The sequence below is a fragment of the Acomys russatus genome, chromosome 18, assembly GCF_903995435.1.
Source record: "Acomys russatus chromosome 18, mAcoRus1.1, whole genome shotgun sequence".
Classification (NCBI taxonomy): domain Eukaryota; kingdom Metazoa; phylum Chordata; class Mammalia; order Rodentia; family Muridae; genus Acomys; species Acomys russatus.
In genome coordinates this window covers 6,590,310-6,603,385 of record NC_067154.1, presented here as the reverse complement: position 1 = coordinate 6,603,385, position 13,076 = coordinate 6,590,310, and the positions used below count along the sequence as shown (strand labels likewise).

At 44.8% G+C, this 13,076-nt stretch overlaps 1 protein-coding gene across 4 annotated transcripts in view; it reads right to left on the bottom strand.

Annotated features, from left to right (window-relative positions):
* Positions 1 to 13,076, bottom strand: part of Xkr6 (XK related 6) — a 206,466-nt gene that overhangs the window by 141,062 nt on the left and 52,328 nt on the right. Inside the window, exons 1-3 of one of the 4 annotated variants that reach the window (XR_007832282.1) lie at positions 12,224 to 12,453; positions 10,412 to 10,478; positions 10,048 to 10,166 (exon numbers count right to left, since the gene is read on the bottom strand). The exons of 1 other annotated variant lie outside the window; for it this stretch is intronic. The gene's annotated coding sequence lies outside the window, so the exon portion shown is untranslated. Of the gene's footprint in view, positions 1 to 10,047; positions 10,479 to 12,223; positions 12,454 to 13,076 lie in introns of those variants that run through there. 2 more of the 4 variants (XR_007832280.1, XR_007832281.1) reach the window with 2 other exon arrangements.

Below are 13,076 nucleotides of genomic sequence, written 5' to 3'. Positions count from 1 at the left end.
ATGTCAACTGGCCAGCCTGATTTGGGCAATCCCTCAACTGAGACTCCTTTCTCAGTGGAGTCAAAGGTGTATCAAGTTGATACTTCAAGCTGACTAGGGCACACTGCACGTTCATATATATTTCCAGGACACTTTTGTTTTCAGTTAAATACTCATTCTTCAGAGAAAGTTTAGAGGTCCTTAAACACCCAGGGAGCTTATTATTGAAGAATATGTGAGAATCCCGAGTTCTGCTCACTTAAACTTTATCCTACTCACACTCTTAGAGAAACAGATTTCCTTTTTTACTGTCTTTTGAAACTTACAGGGGGAAAGAACAGCAATATATATGCATATTTTTGTGTATGTGTGTAGGCACGCACTTGCTATGGAGAATGCACATCTGTGCAGAACACACTCTCCAGGAGTAGGTTCTGCCTTTCCACATGGGCCTTGGGTCTAGAACCCAGGTTGTCAGGCTTGGCAGCAGCCCCTTTACCTACTGAGCCACCTCATAGGCCCTTGTGGTGTTCTAAACATTGCTTTAATAGACTTTTAAGATCTTGGAAGTTTCTGGGGGAAAAAAATCTCCACAAATAACACTCTGCACCAAATCAATAGATGTCTAGCTTAATAACTTAAAAGAGGACACACAAGAATTTTATTAAGATGTTCTAGAAGGAATCCCTGGTGCCCAGCAGCACCATCCTGGCTCCTGTGTTTTGCCATGTACCATGGCAACAGCACCATATAGCCCACCACTTCCCATGAACACCAATGCCCAACACTGATCTCTATCCCCACAACTGTGTGGATGGATGTGCCTAACTTGGATCATAGTGACTGGGAAACCCTAACCACCCAGACCAGTGGCTTTACTTACATGGTGCAAGACAATCCCACCACCATCCCTTTGTAAGTCCCGTGTCCTCTTGCTGGGGACCTGAATCATGTTGGCTAATCCAGGTCACCCAGGGAAAGCCCAAAGCTCCCATGTTCTCTCAACCTCACTCACAGTCCCTGAGGTCCTGGCTCTGTTCCAAGTGTGTAGGTCTCTGCCATCTAAGTAGAGAGCACAGGGAGGATGGAAATAGTTCCTCAGCCAAGCGCTCCCTCTGCTCCCTCTCCAGTCTGCTCTGGTAACCCCTGGGGAAGGGGTAATCAGTTCCCCAGGTCAAACCCAGAGGAGAAGAGGAAATTCAACTCCTTTCTCTTTCAGTCTGTCTTCTTTTCAACCAACTATGTGATTGAAAAAACTTGGAATGCATGGTTCTTTGCAAAGAACAGAAAAGCCAGGGCAGGATGGGGCGGTGGGCGCTCGTCACTTCTGGACAGTACTGTCTGGATAGAGTGGCTTTTTTCCTCCTGCCTGACCTAACAGGCCCCTTTTAAAAGATTAAAGACAGCTGCTAGAAAATGCTGCTTGTGTTATTCAGTTGTCCCCAGATATTAGAAAAGCTTTGGAAGTTAGACAGGTTTGATAATATAAATAGGTCCTAACTATTGGAGGCTGCTCAAATTTATGGAGAGAAAAGGAAAATAAAAGATAAAAGAGATCCCAGAGTGGGAAGCTAGGGACAGTAGGGAAGGAAGAGGGACAAAGGTTACCCCATTCTACACAGCGGGACTGCCCAGGCACTGGAGCCCTGGAAGAGGCCAGTGACCTATCTGTCCAAATGAATAACTTTGTTTCTCGCTTGTTTGTGAGCAGCTGCTAGTAAAAGAAGCTGACAAACTGACTTAGGCCCTGGAACTGTTCCTAACTACACCACACTCTGTAGGGGGATCCCAGAAAGTGGATGCATAACACCCAAATAATGCATGAGCAGACACTTCTGGGGCAACCCCATATCCAGTTCTGCATAACTCTAGTCATCAGCCCATCCAGCCTACTGCCAAACAATAACCCAACAGAGCCTCTCCAAGACAGCAGCCATGTTAGGGCCATCAGACTCCACCACCCATGGAGGCCTAGCAGGGTATGATTCTGTAATGTTAAAGAGGATGCCGACAGGGTCCCCTGGTAGCAACCAGTGAGGGGAGATGCCCTGGCCCCTGTAACTCCAGCCAGGACCTCACAGGTCAGCTCATGCAGAGGGGTGCTGGAGATATGCCAACACATGTTGCCTTGGTGAAAGATGGAGTCTGGCAGTTTCAGCTCTTGCCTCAGGCAGGGCCTGGCCCCACCTGCTGCATCCTCTGCTCGGGGCCTAGACCTAACAGATGTCCTGCTACAAGAAGCAGAAGAGCTACTATACACTGATGGGAGCAGTTTCATTCGCAATTCAATCACTTCTGCTGGAGCCTCAATTATAGCCTTGGACAGGACAGAGTGGGCCCAGCCCCTCAGCTGAGGGACTTCAGCACAAAGGGCTGAGCTGGAGTTAACCCAGTGACTTCGCTGGGAACAGGGCGAAGCCAGCACTGTACACAGACATGGCCCATCTCCATGGGGGCCTCTATAGAGAATGAAGGTGCTCCTCGCCATAGACAAAAAGGAAATAAAAAACAGGTCTACTAATAGACCCTACTAGAAAGGTCTACTGTCTACTGCAAAGGGCACCGAAAGGGGAATCCCCAGAGGCTCGAGGGAATAGGGTAGCAGGATTAGCCACACAGAAGGCAGCTCTGGAACCAGTGGGACCTCAACAGATCTTGATTACCCTGCTTAAACCTGAATTGCTCCAGAGCCCAACCTATACAAGAGAGCATGTGGACAAAAAGGGAGGATGCCTAACAGGCAGCAAACGTGTGGTGGTTCTTGCTGGATTTGAGACCCACACTCCCTGCCATTACTGGAAGATGAACTCCACCATGCCACCCATCTGAGGGAAACGGAAACTGCTGACTCAAGTGCAGACATTACTATACATCTGGCTTTTCTCTCTCCTTGTGGTCTGACAATGGTATGGCCACACTGGCAAAGTTTTCCCAAATCTAACAAAGGTTCTAAATGTTGATTAAAAACTACATTGTGCCTAAGTATGTCCTTGAGATTAGCAAAAAAAAAAAAAAAAAAAAAAGCCAAGCTCTCACCCTTTGCCCTAAGGGCCAGGCGTTCCCCATTTTGAGAAGTTCATGAGGCAGCAATGGTTTCATGTAGAAAGCATCTAGAGGCCTTATGCTGACCTGGGAGGGCAGCCTGGGAAAATGACCAGCACTGCGGGCCCCAAGCACAAAACCAACTGTGCTGCACCCATAGGCTCCTCCCCTTGAAGACAAGGAGAATCCACCATCCTAGACTAGACACAGGGAGGCACCGGAACTTGCCGCAAATCTTCAACTTCTTCAACGAGATCACTCCTATTTGACCTGCCTAACTGGACCAGGAAAACCTGCAATCAAAGCAGCTTCACACCAGGCTGGAAAGCCTAACAGTGGCAATCACCACCACATACTGCTCAGTCTCCCCACAGCACATGGAGCACAGCACCATGGTTTTGCTCCCTATGCTGCCAGTTGTCGGTCAAGGTTAAAACATGGTAAATCAAGTGTATCCCTTCCCAAACACAAACTTTATGCTCATGTCCGTTTCCTGGAAGACTAGAGACTTAGTTGGCGCAGCAGCTGAACCAAGACTCTGAACAGTTTCCTGGAAGAAAGCTTTTGGTGTAACTCACCCTGAGAAGGGCAAGAAGAAAGAGGATGGAAAGTGAGAGTGTCCTGTGGACAAAAGACAGTCATCTTCCACCATCCCGAGGAGTCTTGGGAGAGCACAAAGCCTGCCTATTCTCAATGCTTCTGCCTCCCCAGTGCTAGTGCAGCCTAAGAGAAGCCAAGTTCCCGTCAAGCAAGAGGAAGATGATGCAGAACCCAACAGTTCTAGGCAGCTATAAAGATACCCCAGTACTGACCCCTGCCTATATTCGGCCTGGCTGCCCACCCCCTTCTTCCTCTGGGTGCCCTTGATTACAAACTCACAAGATGGTCTGCAGCTTCCCCCAAAAGAGCAGTGGAGCAAGAATACACAGAGAGGCCTCCAGAGGAATGGTCCTTCCACAGGCCTCTGCTCCATAAAGCCCAATCACATTTATTTTCTTCTTCAGATTTAAGAGTAATCTGCCTCAATATTGAGTTTTTTAAGCGGGCTTCTAGGTTGGCTGTTACTTTTTAGAGGAAATGGCAGATACTCGATTTTAACTCAAACATAAGTTTTAAAATTAAAATCTAGAAAGAAACTACAATTCACTACAGCAGCTTCCTGGAGAGATGTAAAAAAAATTTTTTTTTTGCTCACGGTGGCATTACAGGTAAAGCAACACTCCAAGAGCTGCCTTCAATTTGGTAAAATCAAGAACGTCAGCCACTGAGTCAGGACAATTGGAAAGCAGAGGGCAGCCCTGAGCTACCCACAAGTTGCACTCAGGCCACACATTTTCCATTTTCCTCACATGAGAACCATTCCACAGCGTCTTCAATATTCTGGTATATTTTAAAGAGTCTACAAAAATTCTTGAAAAAAGTTCCGTGATCTGGATTTCAGCTTTCGACAGACACCATGGAGAAACCACAAATGCAAATGGCCTGGGAGCAAAGCAGAGAGACAGCTAAGTGGCCTGCTTGAGACTGACATCAAAGACAGTCAGGGACCTGTGCTTCCTCTTCAGAGTAAAAAGGCACAAAGCCACCGGTTTCTGGACGCCGTATTTTAATCAGTATTTCAATAGGTACTGGTAATCTTTGCTGTTATTTGGGAATGTTTAAAATGTTTGGTTCAAATCCTGAGCGGCAAGTAACACCTTCCATGAAGTTTCAGAAGCCCAAGCCCATGGTTGTGCAGCCCTGGGAAAGAATACAGAGCAACACCACAGAGTCCAGGACAACTCTGCAGCCAGGTTCAGTATCTGGTAATTACATTCTTGCTTTTAAGTCCCAATGAATGGAGGGAGAAACTGCCTCACCACTCACAGCCCAGGGCTTAGGAGTTCAATGTTGGATCTTTTAGGGGGAAAAACTTCTAAGGAAAACAGACAAGAACTTCCTCTAGTGTGCAACCCAGGAAGGAAGAACTCGGCATAGTCCTGAGAGGTCAGGGAGAAACTCTTAAGAGTGCTGGCCCCAAGTCAGAAGTCATGGAGCAGCCCCCGAACGTTGTGCTTGCAAGACCCACTGGACTGAAGAAGACAAAGATAATCTAAGAAATTGGCTCCCTGACACACTTAGCACTGTGGCTGGCCCATGAGTAGGCAAGGTATGGAAACTGGAATTACTGCACTTCAGGTTTTTCTAGAAAATGCCACTACACTGGGAGGATGAAGATGGCTATACATCTCAAAGGCATCGTGGACATTTCGGTGTATTTTGGTTCAGTCCTTTAAAGCTTATTAATGAAAATAGCCTAGCTAAGGAAGATATTGGCATGCAAAAGAAACCAGCTTTAAACTTAATATTGTAGATGAGCAGAAATTCTTTAAATTAATAAGGGCAAGATGGCTTAGGGCCTAGTGAGTAAAAGCATGTGCCACACAAGTCTGACAACCCATGTCCAATCCCTGGACCCTATCTATGGTAGAAGAGCACTGATTTCTGTATACACAAGCTGAAGCATGCATGCGTGGGTGTACACGCGCGCGCGCGCGCGCACACACACACACACACACACACACACACACACACACACACTATTAAAAACACAATCCACAGGGGGGTATAAATCATTTCCTGAAAATCTGTGTTGTCATGGATCTCTGCATCATCTGAGTTTGCAGTTGAATTTTAACATATTGGTAATCTCCAAGATTACCAGAAAGTTCTTGGCCGAGCAACAGTTCAACCTTGATGACAGTGCTACATTGTCAGACTTGCTTTAAAAACAATGACACCTGCTAAACTATGTACTAAAGTAATGGTCAAAACCCCCTTCACCATCTCAGAAACCCTAATACGTTGATCAAGTCCTTTAGGCTGAAGTCAGTCAACACACTAATACTGACCTATAGTTCTAAGAAATGGCAGGGCTCCCCAGGCCTTTGACTTCAAAGGCCAATGAGAGATAGTACAAATGTCTTTAAGAGAACCCAACAGTATAAACTTTTAATTTTATGTACCCATCATACAGTGGAGAGGAGTATAAAAATTTGTGTATGTGTGTGTAGTTTTTTGTTTTGTTTTGTTTTGTTTTGTTTTGTTTTGTTTTTGAGAGCTTGACTAGAATTCATGTTATAGGGCAATCCTTCTGCCTTAGCCTTCTGAGTCCTGGGACTGACTGACAATCACAAGCCAAAGCTGTCCAAAGCATTTGCTTGTTCCTGCGTTCCTTTCCCCTGTATTCTGCTGCAGGGAGGGACCCCCTGTCAGGCACACAGGAGCGCTGGTACCCATGAGCCCTCTAACTGGGGTCAGACATGCACAAAACGTATCCACTGCGCGTTTCAGACAGGGGGTCTTTCCTTTCCCTCTGAACTACACAACCCACTCACCCTTGCTTATTAAAACCTCTTTCAGAGTATAAAGCTACTTGGACAAAGTCTGCTATGTACACAGAAAAGCTTGCGGTACATTTCAGATACCCCAAGACTTAGTGACTATAAGCCAGGAGCTTAGAGACACTAGAGAAAACACATGAGCCCTGGCGACATTATTTAAATGCAGCAGCTACAGAGAATATGCATATATTACAGGAAAAGTAAAAACAGCCACGCATTTATCACCCCCCTAAAAAAAAATCCAAGTGTTAGATTTTAAATAACTGGACCACTGAATTTTTATTAAGCAAGAGTCAGAAATTTATAACAAGCCAGACAGCCTTTCCACAAAACACATCTGTATTGCTTTTGACATTTATATGTAAAAAACTTAAATCTTTTTTTTTTTTAATGTCAGTATAACAAACTTTTCAAAAGATTGCCCGATAGCTTACAAAGATACACCTGGATAGTCAGTGTATGTTCAATGTTGGAGTCATGTGGGCTTAAAAAAGTTGGTCTGGACAAATCTTGCCGACATAGCCACTTGCTCTATGTGACTTTTTTGTTTTGTTTTGGTTTTGGTTTTGGTTTTTTTTTTTTTTTAAGCCACCAAGGGAAATGTAGGGAGCGTCTCCAGCTCTTCAGGTCCTAGCAGGCTTCCACACTCAGAAGTTAGCTCTGGGTCTTCCCACGCCTGAGGCACACTAGGCTCCTCCTGGCCTCAGAGCACAGCCGACGGAAAAGTTTTCCTTGGATACCACAACAGCAGTGACCAGCAGCACGCTGAGAGGTCACTCTTAGAATAGAGTGCTGAGAATTTTTTAGAGATGCCCCTTATCAGCCAAGGTCCCTATGTCTAGAAACGCTGCTTCTCTCCAGGAAGGAGGACGGAAACACATCAGGAATGCGCCTCTCAGGAAGGTGAGGGGAAGCCGCTGTGCACAGCAGAACGCAACCTGACAATGGGAAAGGGACATCAGCTATCGACAACATAGACAGAACTACCACAGGTATGTACATCAGATGCACTTTGCTGACATTAGGCCACCCAGGACACTCTGCTGATGTCACCCTGATGACTCTTCTGTCTCCGTAGTCCTGGTGGTGGTGGTTTCTTCAAGTTTATTGATGTCACCTTCAGAGTAAAGCTGTGCTGTGCAAGAATTTCCCAACAACTTGACAGAACAAGGAAGCGACCCGAGATAGCACAGAGAAGGAGAGCTGTTCAAATGGACTTTCTGATGAACTAGATTTTGAGTCATGCAAGCCAGAGGCAGCCACCAAGTCAGAACAGAAAGTGAGGGTGGCTCTTCCCGACTGACAGACTCAGAAAGGATCACACCCCAGAAAACGCTGAAAGGAATGGAGATGTGCCAACTGGGGATCCTGATGATCCTCCTGAAAAATGTGCTTCAAACTTCCAAGTCAGAACAGAATCCCAAACTTCCAGTTACTATTACATAATTTAAGAATCACCTGACACCAAGAATTTAATATCCTAGCATAATAAAAGTCACACTTGAGAGAAAGCTTCGCAATGATTCAGGGGACATATACTCACATTAAAAAGGCACTATTATTCAACTTAATGTGAAAAAAAACATTAATCAACAAAAGACACCACCATGCACTATGCCTCGGACTCCACTTTGTCCCACTTGTCCTGGGGAGTGGCCTTTGCAGGGTCTGCTTCCTTTCCCTAGCACACTCCCAGCCTGTTTTTGTGTGTGAAGTGGCAGTGCGCACCCTTCAGGTCTGGAGGTCCTTCTTTTGGAGGCAGAGAACCAGAGGGGACAAAAAGTCAGAGCGCATGATGAGGGCCCCATAGATCAGGCATCCTCACATGACAATGCCCTGCCTGCGCAGAAAGAAACTGCACAGAAATGCTCTACCTGGGTGGGGTTGCTAGTGAAGGAGCCCCAGCTTTCAGTAGATTTCCATGCAGAGTTTCTCTACAACTTCCCCCATATGTCAGGCTACCGTTCCACTCACTTTATCCAGGTCCCTCTCTTAATAATGTGTGTAACTCACACAGATCTGTTACTCAAGCACAGTGACTTCCCATGAGAGACACTAAAATGCTCTTTAATCAGTACAACAAGTAGAACAAAATTAAATACAGTCTTAAAGTTGTACCTAGAAGTTTCTAGGAGGCGGCCACTATGACCATATTCATACCCCCAGTTCTCCACTATATATCTTATAGAATTTTGTAAAGTTATACAACAGAACAAAATAATTTTATTGATAGTGTATTTTCCCTAATATTTAAGATACTTATTCGAAATTAAATTAACCATTGAGCCACAAACACATTTAGAACATACCAAAACGATGCAAACTCAGCACTAGGAAATACATTAGTATTTCCAAATTTTGGCCTCACTTATGCTCGTGAAAGCTACGCATGACAACATGAAATGCCTTGTGTCCAAGATATCCTAGCATCCTCTTCCCTTCCAGGATGCACTCTGTTCCCTTAGATCTGCTCTGTGAAGGTCAATCTGCAGCCCACCAGCACTTTGTGCTGTTAGGTTCCTAAGGGTTTCTCTTTCTTGAGTCTCTTTCATTTGTACTCATGGTTTTCAGAATCTAAGAAGGTCTTTAAAATATTTATTCTGGTGGGTACAAAGTTTTTTCTGACTGGCTAATTCCTTCTGGGTGTATCAGATACCCAGGCCCAATCGATACTGTGGCTAGAACTGGCTAAAAGAAAACCTCTATTGGCAGAAGTACCACAGGCGAGTTTTTAAAAGCCAGTTGTAATCAGAAAGCAGCTAAATAGGCAACGCATGCTGAGATTGGTATGCAACAATTAAAACAACAAGTCTACCTAGTGTTTTCCAGTGTGCTTTCTATTAAGTAAGTATCATCTAATTCCTCCCACTGAAAAGGGAGAAGGCTGGAATAAAGACGAGGGAGGGAGCGGAAGGCGGCGGGGGGGGGGGGGGGGGGGGGATGAAATTAAATTCTAGTTACAAGGGGTCACTGGCAGCAGCGGTCTAGCCCTTCAGTTTCTGAAAACCTTCTAACAGAAATCTGAGGATAACTGTGTTAGCAACTCCCCAATAATAAAACTCACCATGTGCTCCCCTGAGCGTCAGGCTCGGCAGTTGCCTGCATCCCCCTCATCTTTCCAAGTGGCTCTATCTGTGGTCTTTGCAATCATCTTCCCCAGTTATGGTGTGAAGAGTAGGAAAGCATTCATATTGGCAAAGTAACTGAGCTTCCTCGAGTCTCTGAACTGCAGCAGGTGCAGAGGAGGAGTCACCAATGGTGACTACAGCCACAATAATCTGCGCCCAGTATCACACATCCATCCATCCGCGGCTGAGCATTCTCTCTTACCCACATTCTACAGGAGAGCTGCCTACACTTAGAAGGGAACAAACTTCTGGGGATTTTGCTTTTGTTTTTATTTTTTAGGAAAATTAATCTTTCCAGGAAATTCAAGCCTTTTCCCCTCCTCTTTACCCAGACCACCAACCCTTCCCACTAACTTATCAACCCAACAAGAGAGGGGGAGGAAGAAGGTGAAAGCAAACAGCTTTATTCCCTCAATATGAGCCATCTCTGATCTACAATGATGCCTGGCAGCATTTAGCCACACATATATTTGTAAAAAGAATAATAATAATAATTTACATATTCTAATACAGACCTTGTGAGATGATTTCCAGGTAGAAAGTCTGTAATTACTGCATTTAAGATTGTCACTCGATGCTTTTTCTTCTCTTCATAACTCCTGATCAGCGATCCCTGTGATCTAAGTAGCTGACACTGCAAGGCAGGTAGGAAGGAAAAGCAGCTAATGGAAGCATCACAGGAGGAGTCCCATCTACTGCCCGGGGGCAGGGAGCTTCAGCTGCAGAGATGTCTATGGAGCACAGCGCTCACAGGTGACAATCCTGAGAGACACTTGTCAACTTACAAGTACAGAGTCCCTTTACATTCATTTATTAATCTACTAATTCACCTAATAAGACATTAAAATATGAAAGCAACGTAATTTCCAAGGCTCCTACATATTTCCAACATTCAACTTAGGGATCCAAGATTCTGAACATGCCATCACCAAAAAAAATTGCAAACCTAAAAAACAAAAAAGGGGAAAACAAATTAAACAAGGGCAAAAGAAAAGAGTTTTCCAGAAAAGGTCAATATTTACCTTTATAAATCTCAAAACATTTCAACATAAATGCTTTACTTGTGTTACATTAGCGCTTAAGCTTTACTTTAAAACAAAGCAGTCTCCATACAGCAAAATAAATATCCAACTACACTCGCACGTGCTACCTGCTTGTTTACGCTTGCTGGGTCAACACCTTTCACAGTTGTAAGTCTTTAAAATGGCACTAGTCCTGTCTTTTTCTCTTGGAAGTGATCTCCATGGTGAAGACACTGAGGTGCATAAGTAAAGCCACAGGCTTTTCTTGAATAACATGTATATTTGGAAGCTACTTTTCAGCTGACAGTGGTCACGGTCTGTCCTCCAGTGCACCACCTCCTACCACTTAACATTAGAAAGACACTAAGTTCTTCTAAGCTCAAAAGGGGCAGCACAGTCAAGTGAGCTTGCTTTGCTTTCTCTTTTCTATGGAAAAAAAAAAGAAACTTTTGTTTCGGTAATAAGAAGAAATTAGAGAGAGAGAGACAGAGACACAGAGGGGGGGGGAGAGAGAGGGGGTGAGAGAGAGAGAGAGAGAGAGAGAGAGAGAGAGAGAGAGAGAGAGAGAGAGAATGTGTGTGTGTGTGTGTGTGTGTGTGTGTGTGTTTATCAGTTATTACTATGTAGCCCTGGTTAGCCTAGAACTCTCTGAAAACTGGGATGGCCTAGAACTCATAAAGGTTTTCTGTCTCTGCCTTGGGATTGCAGGTGTGGGCCACTAGGCCTGGCCCGAGATTAGTTTCTAAGCACACAGGCATCAAGAGTGCCAGTAATTGTTTCTCATTGAGACTTTCCCCACACCCACAGCCAGGACACTCTCACTGTGCTGCTCATGCCTCTCAAGCACTGGAACTGTGACTTCAGAAATGTACCACTCTGCTCCTTCTTACTAAGTCATGTGGATACACGAGAACGAGCATACATCCAACCCCTCCACTGTGGTTTAAGACCGGAGTTCTCCCTTCCAAGAAACCCGCAACGCTGTGTATAGGAACAACGCACTGATCACTGCTTTTGTCTAAAACACGAGAAGGCTGGCCAGGGAGGACAAGCTGAGACACAGATAAGACCACACTTCAGAGTGACCAACTGGAGCAGAGCTTTATCTGGATGCATGTGAACAGCTCTGTCATCATAAATGTCACAAACGTGATGGGATGGGAATGGCCCTGAATCTTATCACCCTCAATATGTATGATTATGGGCTAAAAAGTATTACTGACAAATGTGAGGATGCACAAAAGTGCTGATGAGCATGCGTGAAAGGAAACACGAACATCAACAAGGTGTTGCTTCAAGATGCAACTGTCCCTGGGGAACAACTTGGAACTTGCCTTCTATGTGGCCCACTGGACTGGATGAATTGCCCCCTTAGAGCTCAGCGATGAAGCAACTTCACAACCTAAGCTAAAACGCAGCAAACCTCTGAGGTAATTTGAGAAGCTAAAATGGTACTATATCTAATGTAGGATAGGCAATGGCACGGAGAGCCGCTTCCCTGAGTGAATGGCGGCTTAGACACCTTTTGAATGTAAGTGAAGAATCTTAGTCTCTCCCAGAAATCAAGACCTTTCTCTAAGTACTGTTTCTTTAACATACTTCAACGTGTGGTAAGGGGGCAGAGGCGGGAGCACGAGGCCCCGCTCCATCCCTCAAATTTTGCCATTACCATTCTGTCTGGAGGGCTTTCAGGACCAGGTGACCGCACACGTCTAGAAATCGGATGACCTCAAAGCCACCTCACTGCAGATAAGGCCTCATGTCTTTTGCTTAGAGCTAAAAATAAAAATACACGTGAATGAACAAATGATCATGAGATGAAACCTCTAACATGACAGTAAAATATAAAGCATCAGGAGAATGAAGCCCACGCTGTGTACACAGTGTCACAGCTCCAGTCTCCCTCTCCAGCCTTTTAAAAGCTGAACAATAACAATCATCAAATTTCAAGTTTGGCCTACAAAGCCGAAGCAGTACTTCATTCATCTTCTGAAATTATGACATGTTTATTTTTATACTTAAATTAATGACACTAATGAAGCTAAAACAGAAACTTAACTTTTTTACTTATACACAAATATATCTGTAGATACATGCATACCAGAGCGAGAAAGCAAAGTACAATGTTGAGTCATGTCAGTGGTCTGACAATAAGAAGTAGAGTTTTCAGAACTCCTGGTTTCAACAGTAGTGATGAAGTCCGTGGAAACTGGCATGTTTCTCCAGTGAAAGCAAGCATTGGCTCATCCAAGCAACACAGAATGTGCCTAAGTGCTAGATGGCAAAGCCAAGCACACAGACAGAGTCCCAGCCATTACAGGACAGAAGACGCTACTACTTCCACCAGGCTGGCCAGGAGAATCTTTGAGGTGCCAGCAAGAGACTACAGAACTCAAACAAACCCCATCAGGAGCCTCACATGCTTCTGTCCCAGATCATTAACCTCTATACGTCAGGACCAAGCATGGGTTTTAAAACCCTACATTAATCTTGAGATTCATTCTCCTGGAAAATATGGGTAG